Genomic DNA, 21,626 nt, shown 5'->3' with positions numbered 1-21,626 from the left:
CTCACCAGGAATCCGCTCGGATTCCCCATGCCCAATCCGAGCGTCTTGTTCCTTGATCCGCTCGGATCGTCCATCCCAGATCCGGCCGTCCCGACTCCCGGCCGCACGGATCACAAAGATCAAAGACAAAGCTTTCGTTCTTCAAACTACGAAATGGAGAAGCCCTTCTCTCGGATAATCCCTGAGGCTCCTTGCTCAACTTAAAAAGTGTAATTACTAGTTTAGCCCTTAGTTAACCCTAATGCATCCTCCCTAATTTTCACTATAAATACCCCATTAGTCTAATTAGAGGAGCATGTTCTTCTTATCAATAATTAGTGTAGTTAATATCAATCAAATCTCTCTTCAATATTGTAATCAAATATTGATCAAGTTTTAATCCAAGTTTTAGTTCTTTAATCTCTCTCTTGTTCTTACTTTATTTTGGGTAATTGAAGATTATTTGGGTTATTATTGGGAGATTGACAACCTCTCAATCTAGGATTCAAGTACTTCTATTATTCTTGCTTTGTTATTGGAATCATTAGTAGGTATAATCTCTTAATCCCTTTTTAATTATTGCTAATTACTTTCATTTATTCATCATGTTTCATTATGTTAGTATGATTGACAACCTTTCTAGCATGATCAACATGATAATGAGTGAGTAGTCTCTTAGCTAGGGTTTAATGGGTGATTAGGGAAACCAACATGGGGAATGATTCATGCTTAAATTAATATGCTTTCATAACTTATTTGCTTGCTTGTTTTGATCTTAATACATGCACATGTTATATTTGATGAAATGCTAAGCCTATGAATCCTTGCATTTACTATCATCTTCTATCCTTTCAACTTGACTTGTAAGACATAACCCAACTCGAGTCTTGTTAGACCATGCATGTGTTAAGTAGGGAAGATTAAGTCGACTTGTAGGTGTTGTACAATCCAAGAGATTCGGCTCCGGACCCAAACTTTCCTAGGATTGTAAGATATAACCCAACTCAATCCATCACAACAATAATTGCTTGCTTATAATTTGAGAACATGTTTGTATGATCATATCCCATGATTCCCCTATGAACCCATGACACCCTAGTGCTTTTAATCAATTGTTTACACCCTTATTTTATTTATCTTGTTAGTTTATTTTCATTGCTATCTTAGTTTAGTAACCTTCTACATCAACCCAATTTGTGACACCCCTAGACACCACTAGTTACAATAGAATCTTCATTTCAATACCCGTCCCTTGGGATCCGACCTTTACTTGCCTCTTTACTAATTGTAGAGTTGTTTGTGAAGTAAAAATTGTGTTTTGTATCGACCATTGACCAACGACCACATATGCTTAATTGTGAACACCAAATGGCTCCGATCAAAAATGGCGCCGCTTTGGGGGACGGTGTTTAATTGATTTAAGATTTCTTTTATTGTTTTTAGTTGTGTCTTTTTCACCTTGGGAAGTAAAACTCCTCAAGGTTTGTTCTAATTGTTTTTGAGTTGTTTGATATTTTGCATGTCTAGAAGGTTACAAAGAGATTTGTTACCTTTTGACCGTGAAATCGAAAGAACCTTGACGAATAATAGGAGACTTGTTAGGAGGAATTTGGGAGGTGTTGGTGAAGTTGTTCAACCCACTAGTGAGTTTGTCAATCCTTTCGCAATAGAAGGAGAAGAGAACCCATTAAACAATACCACACAAAATCCACCTACAATGCCTAAATTCTCGTCACACTCTATACCCACCGAGGAGGATCTACCGAATGGTACTCCTACCCCACAACATCTTACCGGAAACTTTATTGCCAAGTCCGCCTTCATTCAACTAGTTGAGAGGAGCCAATTCGGGGGAATGCCTAGTGAGGACCCTCATTCTCATATGGAAACATTTTGTGATTATTGTGAAGCTATCTCTCAAACGGGCGTGACTCAAGACCAAATAAGATGGGTCTTATTTCCTTTTTCGTTAATCGGCACCGCAAAGCAATGGTTGAAGGGCCTTGATAAGGCCACCCTTGGAATAGATTCTTGGAAGAAGCTAGCTCTAGCTTTCTACAAAAAATTCTACCCACCGGAGAAGACCAATATGCTAAGAGCTCAAATTACGGGTTTTAAGCAAAGGGATGAAGAATCTTTGTATGAAGCTTGGGAGCGGTTCAAGGGTATTTGTCGCTCATGTCCTCACCATGGACTTAGCGAATGGTTTTTAGTGCAACAATTTTGGAATGGTTTATATGAAGATTCAAGGAACATTCTCAATATGGGATCAAATGGAATGTTCACCGAAGTTGATGACAATCAAACATGGAACAAGATTGAGGAAATGGCGGTCCATAATTCGCAATATAGTAGGCCTCGCAAGGCTACTAGAGGAGGAAAGTATGAAGTGGACACCGTTACTCAATTGGGTGCTCAACTTAGTGCTCACATTGACACAATCAACTTGAAGTTTGAACAAGCTATGGCTAGACTTGAGGAAAGCTCAAAATCATCAAAGCATCATGTCAATGCCATGACGGCATCCTCATCAATCCCAAGCGGGATATGTGAGAATTGTGGAACCTTGGGTCATGACTCAAGTGAGTGTAGGGGAACAACCGAACAAGTCAATGCTTTCCAAGCTTACAAAAGTGGTACCCCTTATTCAAATTTTTACAATGAAAACACCAAGTTCCATCCAAATCTCTCATACAAAAGCCAAAATGTCCAAAACCCTCAAACAACATACACTCCACCACCCATGAGAAATCAAAATCAAAGACCCTTTTTCAATCAAAACCAAGGTTACCAAAATCAAAACCCATACAATCACCACAATGACCAAAGTTTTGATGTCCAAAAAGCGGTCCTTCAAATGCAAAAGAATCAACAAGAATTTTTCACCCAAATGCAAAAAGATAGCCAAGCAAAAGACACCACCATCAACAACATTCTAGCTCACACCAAGATGTTAGAAACACAATTGACCCAACTAGCATCTTCGAGCTCACAAAGACAAAAGGGGCAATTACCACCTCAAGGTAATCCCCCTAGACATGAAACGGTTAGTGCCATTCACTTGAGAAGTGGTACAAGGTATGAAGCACCGAAGGAGCAAGTTGAGGATGAAGTTGTGAGAGCTAGTGAGAATGAAGTTGTGGTGCAAGGTCCCAAAGAAGGGGAATCATCAAAAGAAGAAAGCTCAAAGAAAGATGAAAACAAAGCCAAAGAAAAGGAGCCCATTGTGATTAGACTTCCTTTTCCAAGTCGTCAAGCCAAGCCTAAATTTGATGATCAACTTGGAAAGTTCATGGAAATTGTGAAGAACTTAGAAGTCTCAATTCCTTTCACGGAATTAATCAATCACGTTCCGGCCTATGCAAAGTACATGAAAGATATCCTCACAAAGAAGAAGTCAATCCGGAAACTTGAGACTATCGCCTTCACTAAGGTGAGTAGTGCAATACTTCAAGGGAGTTCACCTCCAAAGTTAAAGGATCCGGGAAGCTTCTCAATACCGTGTACCATTGGCGACACAACGATCAACAAAGCCTTATGTGATCTAGGGGCTAGTGTGAGTGTCATGCCGTACTCGGTAAGTAAAAGGTTGGGAATGGGAGAGCTTAAATGTACCAATATCACTCTTCAAATGGCCGATAGATCGACGAAGACACCGCTAGGGATATGGGAAGATGTCCCCGTGCGAATTGGGAAGTTTTTCATCCCGGTGGACTTTGTCATAGTTGATATGGAGGAAGATTCCAACATTCCAATCATCTTAGGAAGACCTTTCCTACACACCGCGGGTGCGGTGATTGATGTGAAACATGGAGAGCTCACTCTAGAAGTAGGAGATGAAAGCATAACTTTTAATCTTGACAAGACCATGAGAGCTCCTCGTTTGCATGAGCCATGTTTCATGATTGATCATTATAGCCGGAAAGATGAGAAGAAGAAATCGGAACTCCAATGGAGGAAGAAAGTTGAAGATGCTCCATTCAAAGAGCAAGTGAATTGTGACAAGGAGAGCTTGCAAGGCTCATCAAAATCAACCAAGGAAGAAGATGATGGCCTCATTGGCCAAGAGAAGAAATTGGGAGAGTTGTCTCCATCCAAGCAAGAGATTTTCAATGATCAACTCAATGAAGTTTGTGGTCTTTGGGACGACGAATTTGAAGGGATCTTTAATCCCTACATTGGGCATGCCATCAATCATGATCAACAACAAGGGCCACGGTCTATTGAGGACCTCTACCATAACAATGAACAAGCTTTTGATTACTTCTTCAAGGTGTTGAGCAACATCAACAACACCTTGAACATGCCTCCTTGACATCTCATCAAGAATGAGAGTTTGGTGGAGTCCTCCCTAAACCACCACTTGTAAATATTTCTAACTCCCTAACTTACATTTCAATTTTCGTATTGCATTTTTGTCATTTTTGGATTTATTTTTACTTTGATCAAAATAATTGTCATGATAAGAGAGAAGTGAGGGAGGGACTAATGATTTTAATTGATGTGTAGTGCTTTACCTTAGTGTGGGGATGACAATTGCCTAGGCTATTCATGCCTTAGTAGTGCCCCCGCAATGAAGAACACAAGATTTGAAAGAAAGAAAGAAAGAATGATAAGGGAATGCGTTGGTGCACGGATGGAACTGAATCCGTGTACACAAGGACCAATCCGAGCGGATTCCTGAGAATCCGCCCGTCTGCAGAGGATCCGAGCGTCCTGCTGAGAAGACGCCCGTCTTGGGCTGAGCTGAAAACTGCAAAATTCTTGACTGTTGAAGAATCCGAGCGGATTCCTGGAAAGACGCCCGTCTCACAGAATCCGTCCGTCTTGTGAACAATCCGTCCGTCTTGCAGCTGAAGAAAAACAAAGAAAAATCTCTGGACAAGAATCCGTCCGTCCTGCACGAAATCCGCCCGTCTTATCTCTGAAGAATCCGAGCGGATTCCCCAGAATCCGCCCGTCTCTAGGCGGGATTTTTGAAAATTTGAAGCTGCAGAATCCGAGCGGATTGCGCCTAATCCGCACGGATTGTCCCTGCGTCCTAATATTGCCGAGTTCTTTAAATACCCACCCCACCTTCATTCATTCATTCATTCACTCATAAACACTACCCATAACATCAAAACCCTCATCCTCTCCATCTCAAAAACAAAAACCCTCAACAAAACTCACCAAAATCAAATCAAACCATCTTTCAAATAACAAATCAATCACTCCATCTTCATTAACAATCAAAACCAAGCACAAAATCTTCACCTTTGAATTGATTTTTGTTCTCATAAAGGCAAAGCCTTTCACTTTCAAAATCGATTTGGGCATTCTACAAATTGAAGATTTTTGATCTTTTTCTTGGTTAGCTCATCAAATGGCAAGAACAAAGGGAGCAACAAAAGCAAAGGCAAAGGCAACAAAGGCACCAAAGACTACAACTCTCTCTCAAAGGCAAAAAGCTCTACAAATGAAGAAAGCTTTGGCAATGGTGGTATCAACACCAAGCTTGGAAGTGCAACCACCTCAACAAATTCCTATGGAAGCATCACCCTCTACTCCGGTAATTAATCAACTCTTGCATTATCCGGAGGTAACATTCATTTCCGACTCCCATAGAAATACATTTGTCAAGTTTGCTATGAAACAAATTCAATCCACCAAATTCATATGCCAAGATCCTTTAGAGAAGTTGGGTGTTCTTGAACAAACAAGAGTCTTTTTCAATGCCATGGGTTTAAAGAAATTGTTTGAAATGGAGGAAGTAACATACCCCTCCCTTGTCTTGGAATTCTTAAGTTCTTTAAAAGTGACAAAAGTTGAGAATAGGGAAAATATTGAGTTTCGTCTAGCTAACACTAGTAGACGCATTTCCTTTCCGGAATTGGGTGAAATTTTGGGTCATAGCGATGAACATAAATTTTATAAGCAATATGGGAAGTATGATCCCGAGCCTCTTTGGGAGGAAATCTCCGGGAAGAAATTTGAAGATTTTAAAGCTTGTCGTGCTCTTTTGGTCCATCATCCGGGCATAAGAATATGGCACAAAGTTGTGGGAAATACCATAATTGCTAGAAAAGACACCAATCATTTCACGGGACTCGATTTTATTCTCCTTGAATCAACTTTGAATATTGGAAGAATTCACACCAAGCCTTATAATTCTTTGAGGCTATTGGTTGATAGATGGCTCCATATAGATAGTGGGAAGAAGGGTCAAACCGTAATTGTTAATGGCGGCCTTGTCACGGTCCTAGCCAAGCACTTTGATCCTAATTTCAATGAGGATAGCAAGTACAAGGCTAAGGATGGTGGCCATCTTATTGATATGTCCACCTTGATTAACAAGTTTAAGTGGGTTGTTCACAATTCCCTTGATACCAAGTATGGGTGGCTTACAAGTGAGGCTCGATCATTCATTTTACCCGCAAAGATTTGCCGTCTTAGTGTCCACCGGACCAACTATTTGCTTCCCCTATCCGAAGAAGCCGAGTACATCATTCAACAACAAAAGGGTGATCATGAAACCCCCTCCTCTTCCATTGTTATACCACCTTACCCCTATGATTATGAAGAGTTCAAACCACAAGGAGTTGAAATTGGGAAAGACTATGTAACTCTTCTAATGCAAGCCATGCACAAGCAAGCTTATGAAGATCGGAAGAATGCTTATTTGGCTCAATATCCTCCCCTCCTACATCTAGCTAGGCAAGGACTCCTTGATCCATCTTGTCCTTTGCCTAGTTGGGCGGATAGAGAAGCCTTGTTTCCGGGTGCATCTAGGGACGTGGTGGAAGACAATGAGGTTGTTGGAAATGATGAGGAGATTGATGATAATATTGAGGAAGAAGCAAGTGGAGATGAAGAAAGAGATGGTGAAGATGGTGAAGATAATGATGAGGAAGATGATGGTGAAGAAAGCAAAGAAGAAAGTGCCAAGGAAAGTGGCAATGTGACCACTTCTCATGAGGGAAGTGGTGATGATAGTAGCATGATGGAAGACTAGCCTTGGAGACTCCTACACTCCCATGGTTTGTCTATATCTCTTTGTATTTTATTTCATTTTGATCATTGTTGGTTTAGTCCTAGCAACATCAAAGGACTCACACCTCGGTTCCTTTGAGGTGTTCTTTATTGTTCCCACTTTTGTAAAATCCAAAATGACAATCTAGTTTCATGCATAGCATAGCATGTGCATGAACTCCCCCATGCTTTGACATTAGCAATAGTGTCTTACTTGGTTTGGGGAAGTTAATGCATACGCAACGGGAGGTAATTTAAATTATCCTCTCCGTCATAACAAAAACCATGCATCATGTAGTATAGCTTAGTGTAGAATTGCATTTAGTATAGAAATCATGCATCATTCTTGCATAATTTCCATCATTTTGGCCATTGAGGACAATGCCCATACTAGTGTGGGGATGGGAATTCTAACACTTAACTTTTATTCAAAAACCAAAAAAATTGAAAAATTTCAAAAAATCATAAAAATTTGAAAAATAAAAAAACCAAAAACAAGTTCATTTCCTTTGTATATATTGTCTTGTATATATTGTCTTGTATATATTGTATTTGTTCATCCTTGTTCACTTTGATTGACTATGCCACATCCGAGACATGAGGATATTGAAGACCGCATGGTATGATCTTTCCAATCTCCTTTTTCCTCTTTATGTTAATGACTATGTGGCTTTATTTTGATTGATGCGGTAAAACAATGTGAACTTAGGACTTGCATTTAGTTTATATGTCATATTAGTTGGTAGAATCATATGCATTAGGATGTTTATATGCTAGTTGCATCATGGCATGTAGTTGCATGTTAGAAAAATTTTGCGAAACCGTCTATTTGGGAAGCTTGACAAATGTATATAGGCCCTAGTAGATGCTTTTTCTTCTTAAGACTTTGCTTGTTAGAATACTTGTAAAACACCCTAGGATGTGTCATGCTAGTATCCTTTGACCCATGGTTTAAGGCCTAGTCAAGAGTACCTTGTGGTGTGATAACTCCTTGGCTACCGTTTATTCCAAGGTGACCCTTGAAACCATGCATACTTCCATCATTCATCCATATTCTACCATACATTTTTGTCATCAAAGGGAATGGGCACAAAAAGAAATCAATTTGAGTTCAATGAAATGAAAAGTGAAAGAAAGTTTGCAAAAATGCATCAATAGAAAAGAGGAGCAAAAATAGACTCCTAAAGCTTCAAATACAAGGCACCCTCGTTACTAATTGGGGTGACTTTGAAAATGTTCAAAAAGAAATGCAAAAAGTTGTCAAGTATTGAAATGCCAAAAATCAAAAAGAATGGCAAAGAAAGTGTTCTCAAAAAGTCAAATGCCACAAGAAATTGGGGGGAAAACAAAAACAAAAGCAAACTCCCAAATGAAACTCAAATTTTATTGATCCCTTTATCCATCATATCCATTTTTGTGCATGGTAGAGAGGGGACGACCCTTCTTCTTGTCTAGGCAAGAGGGTGAATTCCGCGATCCTCCAGTGTTTCTAACACCATAGGGAGTCTATTCTTGACAAAAGCATTTAACGATTGAGGACAAAGGTACCCTAGCTTGACACATTTTGGAGGTGATTTATTGGTATCCTTCTAGGCTTAGTAGTTTGAACAAATTGCATCTATGAAGGATTGTGTACCCTTGAATTGCTTCCCTTGTAGATAATTTCCGCCACTTAGATGAGGAAAGTGGCTATTCTTTTTGTAGATGCATCCATTATGTGTTTTTGTGTGCTTAATGTTTGGATGTGTCGCCATTTTGGCAAGACCCACCTTGCCTTGCAAGAAGGCATCCTACCTCATGGTTGTCTTGTTGTGAGTTGAAGGGGCGGAGTGAGACCCGCTAATTGTCTCATATCGGCTATTATTATTAGGTTAGGTTAGTATTGGTCCTAGTCTTTGTCACATCTTTACTCGGGACGAGCAAAGGTTCGGTTTGGGGATATTTGATGCGACCATAATTGGCGCATATTTAGCCCCCGAATTACCATTGTTTTCATGCTTTTTAGTGCCTATTTGGGTCATTTCTTATCTTTAGTTCTTTGTTTTGCATATTCTTTGAGATTTTGATCCCTTGGTAGGAAAGGAGTAAGAATCTTGCATTTTCATGGCAAAACAAGGCTAAATTGATCATATTCAATGACCAAGCATCAAGGAGAGACAAGACTAGAAGGCCTTTGTACATAGCAAAGTAGAAGAGCATTGTTGAGAAAAGGATCCTTGAGTCCCCAAGGAAATCCCCAAGGAATTCATGAAGAAAAGGGAAGAAAAAGAAGAAGGAAAGTCATTGAACTACAATCCGAACGGATTGTAGAGAATCCGTCCGTCCTCGCCCGATCGAGCGTCCTCACCAGAATCCGCTCGGATTCCCCATGCCCAGTCCGAGCGTCTTGTTCCTTGATCCGCTCGGATCGTCCATCCCAGATCCGGCCGTCCCGACTCCCAGCCGCACGGATCACAGCACAGCACAGTTTCGTTCTTCAAACTACGAAATGGAGAAGCCCTTCTCTCGGATAATCCCGGAGGCTCCTTGCTCAACTTAAAAAGTGTAATTACTAGTTTAGCCCTTAGTTAACCCTAATGCATCCTCCCTAATTTTCACTATAAATACCCCATTAGTCTAATTAGAGGAGCATGTTCTTCTTATCAATAATTAGTGTAGTTAATATCAATCAAATCTCTCTTCAATATTGTAATCAAATATTGATCAAGTTTTAATCCAAGTTTTAGTTCTTTAATCTCTCTCTTGTTCTTACTTTATTTTGGGTAATTGAAGATTATTTGGGTTATTATTGGGAGATTGACAACCTCTCAATCTAGGATTCAAGTACTTCTATTATTCTTGCTTTGTTATTGGAATCATTAGTAGGTATAATCTCTTAATCCCTTTTTAATTATTGCTAATTACTTTCATTTATTCATCATGTTTCATTATGTTAGTATGATTGACAACCTTTCTAGCATGATCAACATGATAATGAGTGAGTAGTCTCTTAGCTAGGGTTTAATGGGTGATTAGGGGAAACCAACATGGGGAATGATTCATGCTTAAATTAATATGCTTTCATAACTTATTTGCTTGCTTGTTTTGATCTTAATACATGCACATGTTATATTTGATGAAATGCTAAGCCTATGAATCCTTGCATTTACTATCATCTTCTATCCTTTCAACTTGACTTGTAAGACATAACCCAACTCGAGTCTTGTTAGACCATGCATGTGTTAAGTAGGGAAGATTAAGTCGACTTGTAGGTGTTGTACAATCCAAGAGATTCGGCTCCGGGACCCAAACTTTCCTAGGATTGTAAGATATAACCCAACTCAATCCATCACAACAATAATTGCTTGCTTATAATTTGAGAACATGTTTGTATGATCATATCCCATGATTCCCCTATGAACCCATGACACCCTAGTGCTTTTAATCAATTGTTTACACCCTTATTTTATTTATCTTGTTAGTTTATTTTCATTGCTATCTTAGTTTAGTAACCTTCTACATCAACCCAATTTGTGACACCCCTAGACACCACTAGTTACAATAGAATCTTCATTTCAATACCCGTCCCTTGGGATCCGACCTTTACTTGCCTCTTTACTAATTGTAGAGTTGTTTGTGAAGTATAAATTGTGTTTTGTATCGACCATTGACCAACGACCACATATGCTTAATTGTGAACACCAAATGGCTCCGATCAAGTACAACGATTGTTCTTAATGAAAAAACAAAAACCGTCCATGTCTAACATAGCGATAGAAATAATGTTTTTAGAAAGTGTAGGCACATAAAAACAATTATGTAAATACAACTCAAATCCATTAGGCAAAGCTAATACATAAGTTCCCTTGGATTCGGCCGCTACTCGAGCTCCATTTCCAAGGCGTAGATCCACATCTCCTTTGCTAAGCCTCTTCACGTCTCTTAACACCTGTAAATGATTACAAAGGTGAGAACCACAACCGGTATCTAGTACCCATGTTGTAGTGGAAGTATAATTTACATCAATAACATAAATTTCCTTAGGAATTTTACCTTTTGGAATGATGATTCCTTCCCTTATATTTCGCAAATATACGGGACAATTCCTAAGCCAATGTCCCATGCCATAGCAATAATGGCACTCATCTTCAACTTGCTTGAAGTTTTTCCCTTTCTTTCCCTTCTTCTTGAACCTTTTGCCCTTAGAAGCAAGAACTTGATTGCTTGAGCACCCACTAGTTTTGGCATCTTTCTCTTCCAAAGACAAAGATCCTATAGATTTTATGAGGCGGTCTTCCTGAGACCGGCTCACAAGAGATCTTGTAGTAGTAGTAGTAGGAGGTTTAGAAGAAGTGATGAAGTTTAGGTTTCCATCCGAACCTATCCCAAAATGAAGTTCTCTAGTAGTGTCGAAATCATTGTTGAAGCAAACGTCGTCAAAAACATTTTGGCAAGACTCAATAGTTATCGGTGCAGTAGCGTTTGATGGATTCATTGTAATGAACTACAAGTATGGAGGAAAAGGAAATATTAACATTTGTCTTTTTAATATCATACTTGTAAATAAATTAACAAGATATGAGCATTTATATAGTGACCTCTACCCAACTATTATAAATGATTCCAAGAACCAAATTCATATTAACTTGGCCACGGTGTGGCCGATAAATTCCTTATCAATATAACTCGGTGGATTAACTCTTTAATCGATTCTACTTTTAGAACTCTTGGTCGATAAAATTACATTAACATTTATCTTTAGCTCGAAACACATGCAACTACGGTCACGAATACTTCCGTTGTGCTCAATCCAAATTTCGAATAAATGTGTCCATGATCCAAACCCACATTAACTTGGGCACGGTGTGGCCGATAAATCCCTCATCAACATGAATTCGGTGGATAGACATTTATCACCCACTTCCCCTACGTAACAAGATTTTTACCCCGGTGTGGCCGAGTGCACTCCCTCACGAAATAGGTTTTCATGGTTTCTACTTTTTGGTAAGGCTAAGTCTCAATTATTTGTTTTAGCGAGAGGTCATGTCAATTTATTATCTATCACGTTTTAAGTGAACTAAAGCGGTGAACTACGATAATTGTAATTGACACGGTCGATAAACTCGATTAAATGATAATGCATGTTTTAGTTATGGCGATTTAGCGATGCATGCAACATATAAATAAAATGCAAAGCATAAATAAAATCCTAGTACGGCCTTCCTAAAATAGTAAATCTAATAAACTATTACAAATTCGGAAACCAACTCCTTTGGTCCCTTGAACTTTGGTCTTGGCACGCATTTCAAGGCAACACTTTCTTTAATGGATCGCTTTCTCGAGTGGCACCGTCTCCAAGGAACTCCGGAATAAATAAATTACATAATAAATTACATAATTTCCTATTATACATTTGTAATTAAAATTTAAATCTATTAAATTACAAAACGGTGATACGAGATCACAATAAATTACAACCGAATCGATATTCCCATACATTTCGGGCAATACCAATTAAAACTAAGGCCATACTAAGTAAAATTACATAATTCAAAAATTACATAAAATTTAAATTATGACAATCATAAATAAAATGCAGCATTTGTAATATGTATGAACATGCTCAATTTTATGCTAAATCGCCTTTAAGGAGCCAATATCGTATATTAATCGATTTTTACGGATTTACGTGATTTAACTTTTTATAATCACAATAATTACATAAAATTAATACTTATGTACAAGTTAATTACCCTAACCATCTTAGGATTCAAAATTAGTCTCCACTAACATTTGACAATAATTAACCTAAATTTCTTAATATTGTTCATAAATGGACCCAAAAACAAAATTATTCCATAAACTTCAAATTAAATCATAAAAATTTCAATTAATTTCAAAATTTAAAATTTAAACTCATGAACATTCTGGAAAAATACCATGACACTCATAATGTTCAAAACATAGGTTAAAATTTTTGAAAATTTATCGAGAAAAACAATATTGCGGTTTATCGGATTTGATCAATTATAACCATAAAAATATGAGAAAAATTATTTTTATTAACTTTTCACTTTTAGATCTGAAATAAATGATAAAACGCAACATGTGACGTTTTTCTTTAGTCATGAAGTATGTTTTAGCAATTTTTACTAATTAAAGTCACTGTTTATGTGATTTTTCATCAAAAATTCATAAATCATGCATAAAGACTTCATTATAGCCAAATATTTTACACACATCTTGTAAACTTTCATATGACAACATACTAAATTTCTATGACCAGATAATTAATTTAAAGTTTTAATTTTTATGGATTGATTATGTTTATTTCATTTTTAGGATTATTTCATAGGAATAATTTGTCCTATAGGTGCCCTGCAAATAACACTTCATCCTATCAGTAATTCCAATTAAATCCATCATATCCACCATTCTTCTCGTAACAAACTCACTTAAAATTATGACCGGCTACTTTAGGTAACATTCTCTCTCCTCCTTATTTAAGTATTTTCGACTAATTTCCTTCATTTTTGTACATCTTCTCTATCTTTCTTCAACTTTTGTGTTCTTCTTTTTGTTCTTGAGTCTCCTTTTCATTTATTCTTCTTCTGCGTTTTTTTTTTTTGAACTCCCCTAGTTTTTGTCCTTCTTTGTTTATAACACACAGAAATTTCCCCCTTAATAAATTTTTTACCTATTTTACTTATGTTGCTCAAATTTTCAGTTTTGAGTTACGGTTTTTCATTCAAGCGTAACTTAAAATTAATAACGTAAATCGGCCCATAGATCTTCATTCGAAGCTCAAATAAGGTGAAACAAAAGCCTAAATTTATTATTTTCCGAGCCCGTCGTATTGGTGATAATTTCTTGCGTTATTTATTCTTCAAAATTTTCGATGCTCAACAACGTTGGTTTAATGCACCGAATAAAACTTATTTCCACATTTGGTCACTAAACATTGTCTTATAATGAGAAAGTTATTGTTCCCTTAATACCCAAACAGTTTGTCAATTTCTACCTAATATCTTTATGGGACCCGAAATCAAAAGTTCATGCCCGACAACTGAGGAAAGGTAAAAGTCTTTCTTACAAATTTGATAAAGTGATCTAAGTCTTCCCCTACGCTCTATTGGAAACACAAAATTGACCCATTAACACACATATCAACCAGTCACCCTACCCTCATAGACCTCACAAACTAGTTTCTTTCATTTTTCCAAGTTTACATCACGTAGGTCTGTTTCTTCATACACACTTTTGCTTAGACCTATCTCTTAACCCTATGACTCAACTAGACTCAAAAACTCAATCATATTACTCACATTGAGCCGTGAGCATTGTGTAGTATTAGGCTCACATTTTACTCTTCAATTTTTCATTCATCACTTCACATAATTCTATCTAAAACACATCTATTCCTTTATTCTCTCTAAACACCAAACATTCATCCTTTTTCCTCCAAAAATAATCCTACGTATCACGCTTTGTTTGTCTTCTTTAATTAAATTACAATAATACTTGTGATAGTATTTATAGTTAGTATTATACTAGGTTAAACAATCTCATTTATCATTTTGATTTATTCAAACAAAGTAAGTAGAAGAATTACTGCAAAAAAGTAACATAATCCTTCTTCTTACCTTGTAACAGTAAAACATTAGCAAATATTTAGGAGGGAAAATGTATAAATCATAGGTAGGATAACCCATACGTAAAACAAAACTTAGTATAGATTATGTAATGCCTGTTTAATACATAAGATACTCGATCGAGTGGTACATGTTGTACTCGATCGAGTGACTTATTGTGTAGGATTGAGTTCGATTTTGGAGTGTCGGAACTCGATCGAGGCGTGGGCACTCGATCGAGTGGCCTCATGGTACTCGATCGAGTAACCCTTAAATTAAAACAGCGAGTGATTCTTTATTCCATAAACCAAAAATTATTATTTTATTCTTATTTAATATCTTCCTAAACTCGTCCTAACCTACCCAAACACTATATAAGCCTCGTAACATCAGCCTTAGAACACTTTTGATCTTATTCCGAGTTTTCACACAATCTCATACCAATATTCTAGAGAGAGAGAGAGAGAGAGAGAGAGAGAGAGAGAACAGGGGGGTGATTCTTGTTGGACAAGAGAATTGCGGATTTTCATCTTTCACTACCAAAACCAATTCTATTCTTCGTAAGTTGTTCTAATTATTCTTAACATTAATTATCATCTTTTGTTATGCATCGATTTAATAGATTAGTTGAGACTTAAACCCTAGAATTGGGGAATTTGAGGGAAATTAGTTAATTTTGATTATTTGGATGAACTATGAGGTAATTACATGAAATTATGTATTGTAGCAGGTGATGGTTTTGTAGAGGATCATTATTGAGATTGCTTATTGTGCTCGGATTTGCGAAAAGGTTGGGATAATCTGTACTCATCATTGGGATCTATGTTACTTGTTTTTATTTATTTATTATATGACACTATTTATTATTGATGTATGATGATGTTGAGTTGCGATCATATAAGCATCGTATTGATGTTGATGGTGTCGAGGGAGTTATTCTACGGTAATCAGTACAGGTAATTGATTCTGGCACCAATGATCATGGATGCCGCTCCAAAGTCTCTTCTTTTGGGCCTGCCATTAGAGGAATATGCACATTAATGATCGAAGGGGAGAATTTGATATTGTAGATACCCGGTATGTGTGGAATCCTCAACAAACACCCGATGATTATCAGACTACAAAATGTTTCGGAAATCGCTGCGTTTGATCGACAGTTTGTATAATTGTGTGCCGGAAAGCTCAAAAAACGTTTTCAAAAATGAAAAACATGTTAAAACATTTCAAAAATACATGGAGTATTTTATGCACGATGACAGGGTCGCAATGACACTAATTAGAGTCAAAACCGACACCGGACCAAAAACCGACTCAAAATTCAAATCCCGACTCAAACACGAGTCAAACCCGAGTCAAACACAACAAACTCACCCCAAATATCACCCACATCTTATTGTACATGGTGCAAATACAACAACCACAAAACATATCCAACAAAACCTATGATAGAACAAACCACAGATTCCAAATTTGTGAAGGGACAAGACAGCCCCTTGTGTCGCCAATATACTCGCGCCTCAATGGGTGGCCTGGATGGCCACGTCGCCCAAAATTCACAACACCACACATTCCTCTATTAATATCCTTAAAGCGCCACCATTTACACCCACTCATGAGTCCACCCTATCTTTCTCCCTTAAAATTTTAGACCTCGACTTCTAAAGTAAAAAACCGACGCGTGTTTTCGACCTACCGATTGAAAACACGAGCCTTACACATTGTTTTGTACCGTCATCGTACATTAACAACGCTTGACTTGCCACTTTGACCAACCACACCCACACTAAAGCAAACCAACACTCCATATTTACAAAACGGTTTTCAAATCGAGCTTTCCGACTCACAAGTTTTACAGTTTGTCTATTTCTCGTCAATCAACCGAGCATGTAAGTATGAGAGTGTAATCAATCCTCTTATTTCATGTTCTTTTTACTGTTTTCATGACTTTAACATCATAAAACATGCATAACATGATTCAAAACTTGGAAAGATCGAGCCAAAACTGAGTTTTGGCCTGAGACAGAGGCTTATTGCCTCGCCTAGGGGCTCGCGCCTCATATGGCTTCTCAGGTGTAACAACCCGGATTATAAAACAAAGGAAAAACATATGATATAAAGATATTATCAGAGTATGTGATAACAAATGGGTCTAGGTGGCGGAAACACCTGACCAATCCGGTATGCTACTAAATCCAAAACCAAACTAATACATTATTAAAGGTTCTCAAAACATAAAAACAAACTTCTAACTTATTATTCGTCTCGCCCTTTGATGCATCCCAAACATCTTCCAAACAACGACGAGCATTCAACCTGAGAATGGGGGTCGACAATCAGTCGGGAGTAACTAGATGCTCTCCCAGTCATGTTTACAACAATTGAATATAACTAACAATCATTAACAATTGAAATACATAACAAGTAAACATGTGAGATCATCTATGCTCATGAAAACTCGACACCAACTTATCATTAATCAACGATATACGAAGATATAAACACAACGTAACAACATTGCTAACCATATAAAATCAATAACGGAAGAACCAAATAGCTAACCACGGAGCGTATAACAACTGCCTCCACTTACCCAAGCATAGTGTATAGAACGAACGTCGTTAGAGCGTATAACAACTGCCTCTAACTGTCAGAGCGTATAACAACTGCTTCTGAACGGACGGAGCGTATAACAACTGCCTCCATCGATGTGGATCGTATAACAACTGCATCCACGGTACTATGTATAGCGTATATTAACTGCCTATATGCCTAAGACCTGGCCAGACTCTCGGTGCAATAACTGTACACCGAACGACACACGGGGACCAGAGCATATAACAACTGCCTCTAGCCAATCCCGAACATAGACCTACGGCAAGTCCCACAAGAGGTAGCGTTTGCTCATTCCGATCGGTATGTAACTGATACCTCACGTCATCTATACAACTAGCCCATAAACAATGCACAGTATAACTGACTATAAAAACACGTGAAGACATCACTTTCTATTCATAGGATAGTATAACTGACTAACCTACTTATCATACGAACAAGAGTAACCATTGTAACATGCAATCACAACATTATATTATAGTCGAACACAAGATAATATGTGAAACAAGTACAGCCAACCAAGGTTATAGTAACCTTAGTCATAACATGAACTTTAGATGTGAGGTTATACTAACCTCGACTATAACTTCAACAAATACCTTTGAAGTTATAGTAACCTCAACCATAACCTTGACACGAAACTCAAAGTTATACCAGCATCAACCATAACCTTGAGCCATAATCCCAGGGTTACATTAGTTACAGCTTGATCGAGGCCATTTCGTGTTCACAATTAAGCATATGTGGTCGTTGGTCAATGGTCGATACAAAACACAATTTATACTCCACAAACAACTCTACAATTAGTAAAGAGGCAAATAAAGGTCGGATCCCAAGGGACGGGTATTGAAATGAGAATTCTATTGTAACTAGTAGTGTCTAAGGGGTGTCACAAATTGGGTTGATGTAGAAGGTTACTAAACTAAAATAACAATGAAAATAAACTAGCAAGATGAATAAAAATGGGTGTAAACAATTGATTAAAGGCACTAGGGTGTCATGGGTTCATAGGGGAATCATGGGATATGATCATACAAACATGTTCTCAAATTATAAGCAAGCAATTATTGTTGTGATGGATTGAGTTGGGTTATATCTTACAATCCTAGGAAAGTTTGGGTCCCGGAGCCGAATCGATTAGATTGTACAACACCTACAAGTCGACTTAATCTTTCCTACTCAACACATGCATGGTCTAACAAGACTCGAGTTGGGTTATGTCTTACAAGTCAAGTTGAATGGATAGAAGATGATAGTAAATGCAAGGATTCATAGGCTTAGCATTTCATCAAATATAACATGTGCATGTATTAAGATCAAAACAAGCAAGCAAATAAGATATGAAAGCATATTAATTTAAGCATGAATCATTCCCCATGTTGGTTTCCCCCTAATCACCCATTAAACCCTAGCTAAGAGACTACTCACTCATTATCATATTGATCATGCTAGAAAGGTTGTCAATCATACTAACATAATGAAACATGATGAATAAATGAAAGTAATTAACAATAATTAAAAAGGGATTAAGAGATTATACCTACTAATGATTCCAATAATAAAGCAAGAATAATAGAAGTACTTGAATCCTAGATTGAGAGGTTGTTAATCTCCCAATAATAACCCAAATAATCTTCAATTACCCAAAATAAAGGAAGAACAAGAGAGAGATTAATGAACTAAAACTTGGATTAAAACTTGATTAATACTTGATTACAATATTAAAGAGAGTTTTGATTGATATTAACTACACTAATTATTGATAAGAAGAACATGCTCCTCTAATTAGCCTAATGGGGTATTTATAGTGAAAATTAGGGAGGATGCATTAGGGTTAACTAAGGGCTAAACTAGTAATTACACTTTTTAAGTTGAGCAAGGAGAATCCGGTATTTTCTGAGAGAAGGGCTTCTCTTTTCGTAGCTTGAAGAATGAAAAACGTGCTGTACTGAAATCCGTGCGGATTGGAGTCGGGACGGCCGGATCTGGGCTGAGGAATCCGAGCGGATTCAAGAGAGGGACGCTCGGATTGTGCTGGGGGAATCCGAGCGGATTCCAAGGTGGGACGCTCGGATTGGGCTGGACGGACGGGCGGATTTGGTACAATCCGTTCGGATTGTTGGTCAGCTTCAATTCTTCTTCTTTTCTTCCCTTTTCTTCATAAATTCCTTGGGGATTTCCTCGGGGACTCAAGGATCCTTTTCTCAACATTGTTCTTCTACTATGATATGTACAAAGGCCTTCTAGTCTTGTCTCTCCTTGATGCTTGGTCATTGAATACAATCAATTTAGCCTCGTTTTGCCATGAAAATGCAAGATTCTTACTCCTTTCCTACCAAGGGATCAAAATCTCAAAGAATATGCAAAACAAAGAACTAAAGATAAGAAATGACCCAAATAGGCACTAAAAAGCATGGAAACAATGGTAATTCGGGGGCTAAATATGCGCCAATTATGGTCACATCAAATATCCCCAAACCGAACCTTTGCTCGTCCCGAGTAAAGAGGTGACAAAGACTAGGACCAATACTAACCTAACCTAATAATAATGGCCGATATGAGACAATTAGCGGGTCTCACTCCACCCCTTCAACTCACAACAAGACAACCATGAGGTAGGATGCCTTCTTGCAAGGCAAGGTGGGTCTTGCCAAAATGGCGACACATCCAAACATTAAAGCACAAAAAATCACATAATGGATGCATCTACAAAAAGAATAGCCACTTTCCTCATCTAAGTGGCGGAAATTACCTACAAGGGAAGCAATTCAAGAGTACACAATCCTTCATAGATGCAATTTGTTCAAACTACTAAGCCTAGAAGGATACCAATAAATCACCTCCAAAAGGTGTCAAGCTAGGGTACCTTTGTCCTCAATCGTTAAATGCTTTTGTCAAGAGTAGACTCCCTATGGTGTTAGAAACACTGGAGGATCGCGGAATTCCCCCTCTTGCCTAGACAAGAAGAAGGGTCGTCCCCTCTCTACCATGCACAAAAATGGATACGATGGATAAAGGGATCGATAGTAATTGAGTTTCATTTTGGGAGTTTGCTTTTGTTTTTGTTTTTCCCCCCAATTTCATTTGGCATTTGACATTTGAGAACACTTTCTTGCCATTTCTTTTTGATTTTTGGCATTTCAATACTTGACAATTTTTTTGCATTTCTTTTTGAACATTTTCAAAGTCACCCCAATTAGTAACGAGGGTGCCTTGTATTTGAAGCTTAGGAGTTCTATTTTTTTGCTCCTCTTTTCATTTGATGCATTTTTGCAAACTTTCTTTCACTTTTCATTTCATTGAACTCAAATTGATTTCTTTTTGTGCCCATTCCCTTTGATGACAAAAATGTAGTAGAACATGGATGAATGATGGAAGTATGCATGGTTTCAAGGGTCACCTTGGAATAAACGGTAGCCAAGGAGTTATCACACCACAAGGTACTCTTGACTAGGCCTTAAACCATGGGTCAAAGGATACTAGCATGACACATCCTAGGGTGTTTTACAAGTATTCTAACAAGCAAAGTCTTAAGAATAAAAAGCATCTACTAGGGCCTATATACACTTGTCAAGCTTCCCAAATAGACGGTTTCGCAAAATTTTTCTAACATGCAAACTACATGCCATGATGCAACTAGCATATACACATCCTAATGCAAATGATTCTACCAACTAATATGCCATATAAACTAAATGCAAGTCCTAAGTTCACATTGTTTTACCGCATCAATCAAAATAAAGCCACATAGTCATTAACATAAAGAGGAAAAAGGAGATTGGAAAGATCATACCATGCGGCCTTCAATATCCTCATGTCTCAGATGTGGCGTAGTCAATCAAAGTGAACAAGGATAAACAAACACAATATATACAAGACAATATATACAAAGGAAATGAACGTGTTTTTGGTTTTTCAATTTTTTTAATTTTTATGATTTTTGAAATTTTTCAATTTTTATGGTTTTTGAATAAAAGTTAAGTGTTAGAATTCCCATCCCCACACTAATATGGGCATTGTCCTCAATGGCCAAAATGATGGAAATTATGCAAAGATGATGCATGATTTCTATACTAAATGCAATTCTACACTAAGCTATACTACATGATGCATGGTTTTTGTTATGACGGAGAGGATAATTTAGATTACCTCCCGTTGTGTATGCATTAACTTCCCCAAACCAAATAAGACACTATTGCTAATGTCAAGGATGGGTATAGTTCATGCACACACTATGCTATGCATGAAACTAGATTGTCATTTTGGATTTTCAAAAATGGGAACAATAAAGAACATCTCAATGGTACCGAGGTGTGAGTCCTTTGATGTTGCTAGGACTAAACCAACAATGATCAAAATGAAATAAAATACAAAGAGATATAGACAAACCATGGGAGTGTAGGAGTCTCCAAG

General features: G+C 37.6%; 1 non-coding gene across 1 annotated transcript; it reads right to left on the bottom strand.

Annotated features, from left to right (window-relative positions):
• Nucleotides 1-2,068: 2,068 nt before the first annotated feature.
• LOC141625663 (small nucleolar RNA R71) lies at nucleotides 2,069-2,175 on the bottom strand. Its single transcript, XR_012535432.1, has one exon. It is a non-coding gene; the product is annotated as a small nucleolar RNA R71 (small nucleolar RNA).
• Nucleotides 2,176-21,626: the final 19,451 nt, after the last annotated feature.

This window comes from Silene latifolia, chromosome X, assembly GCF_048544455.1.
Source record: "Silene latifolia isolate original U9 population chromosome X, ASM4854445v1, whole genome shotgun sequence".
NCBI classification, from domain to species: Eukaryota; Viridiplantae; Streptophyta; class Magnoliopsida; order Caryophyllales; family Caryophyllaceae; genus Silene; species Silene latifolia.
This window is presented reverse-complemented; position numbering and strand designations above follow the sequence as displayed.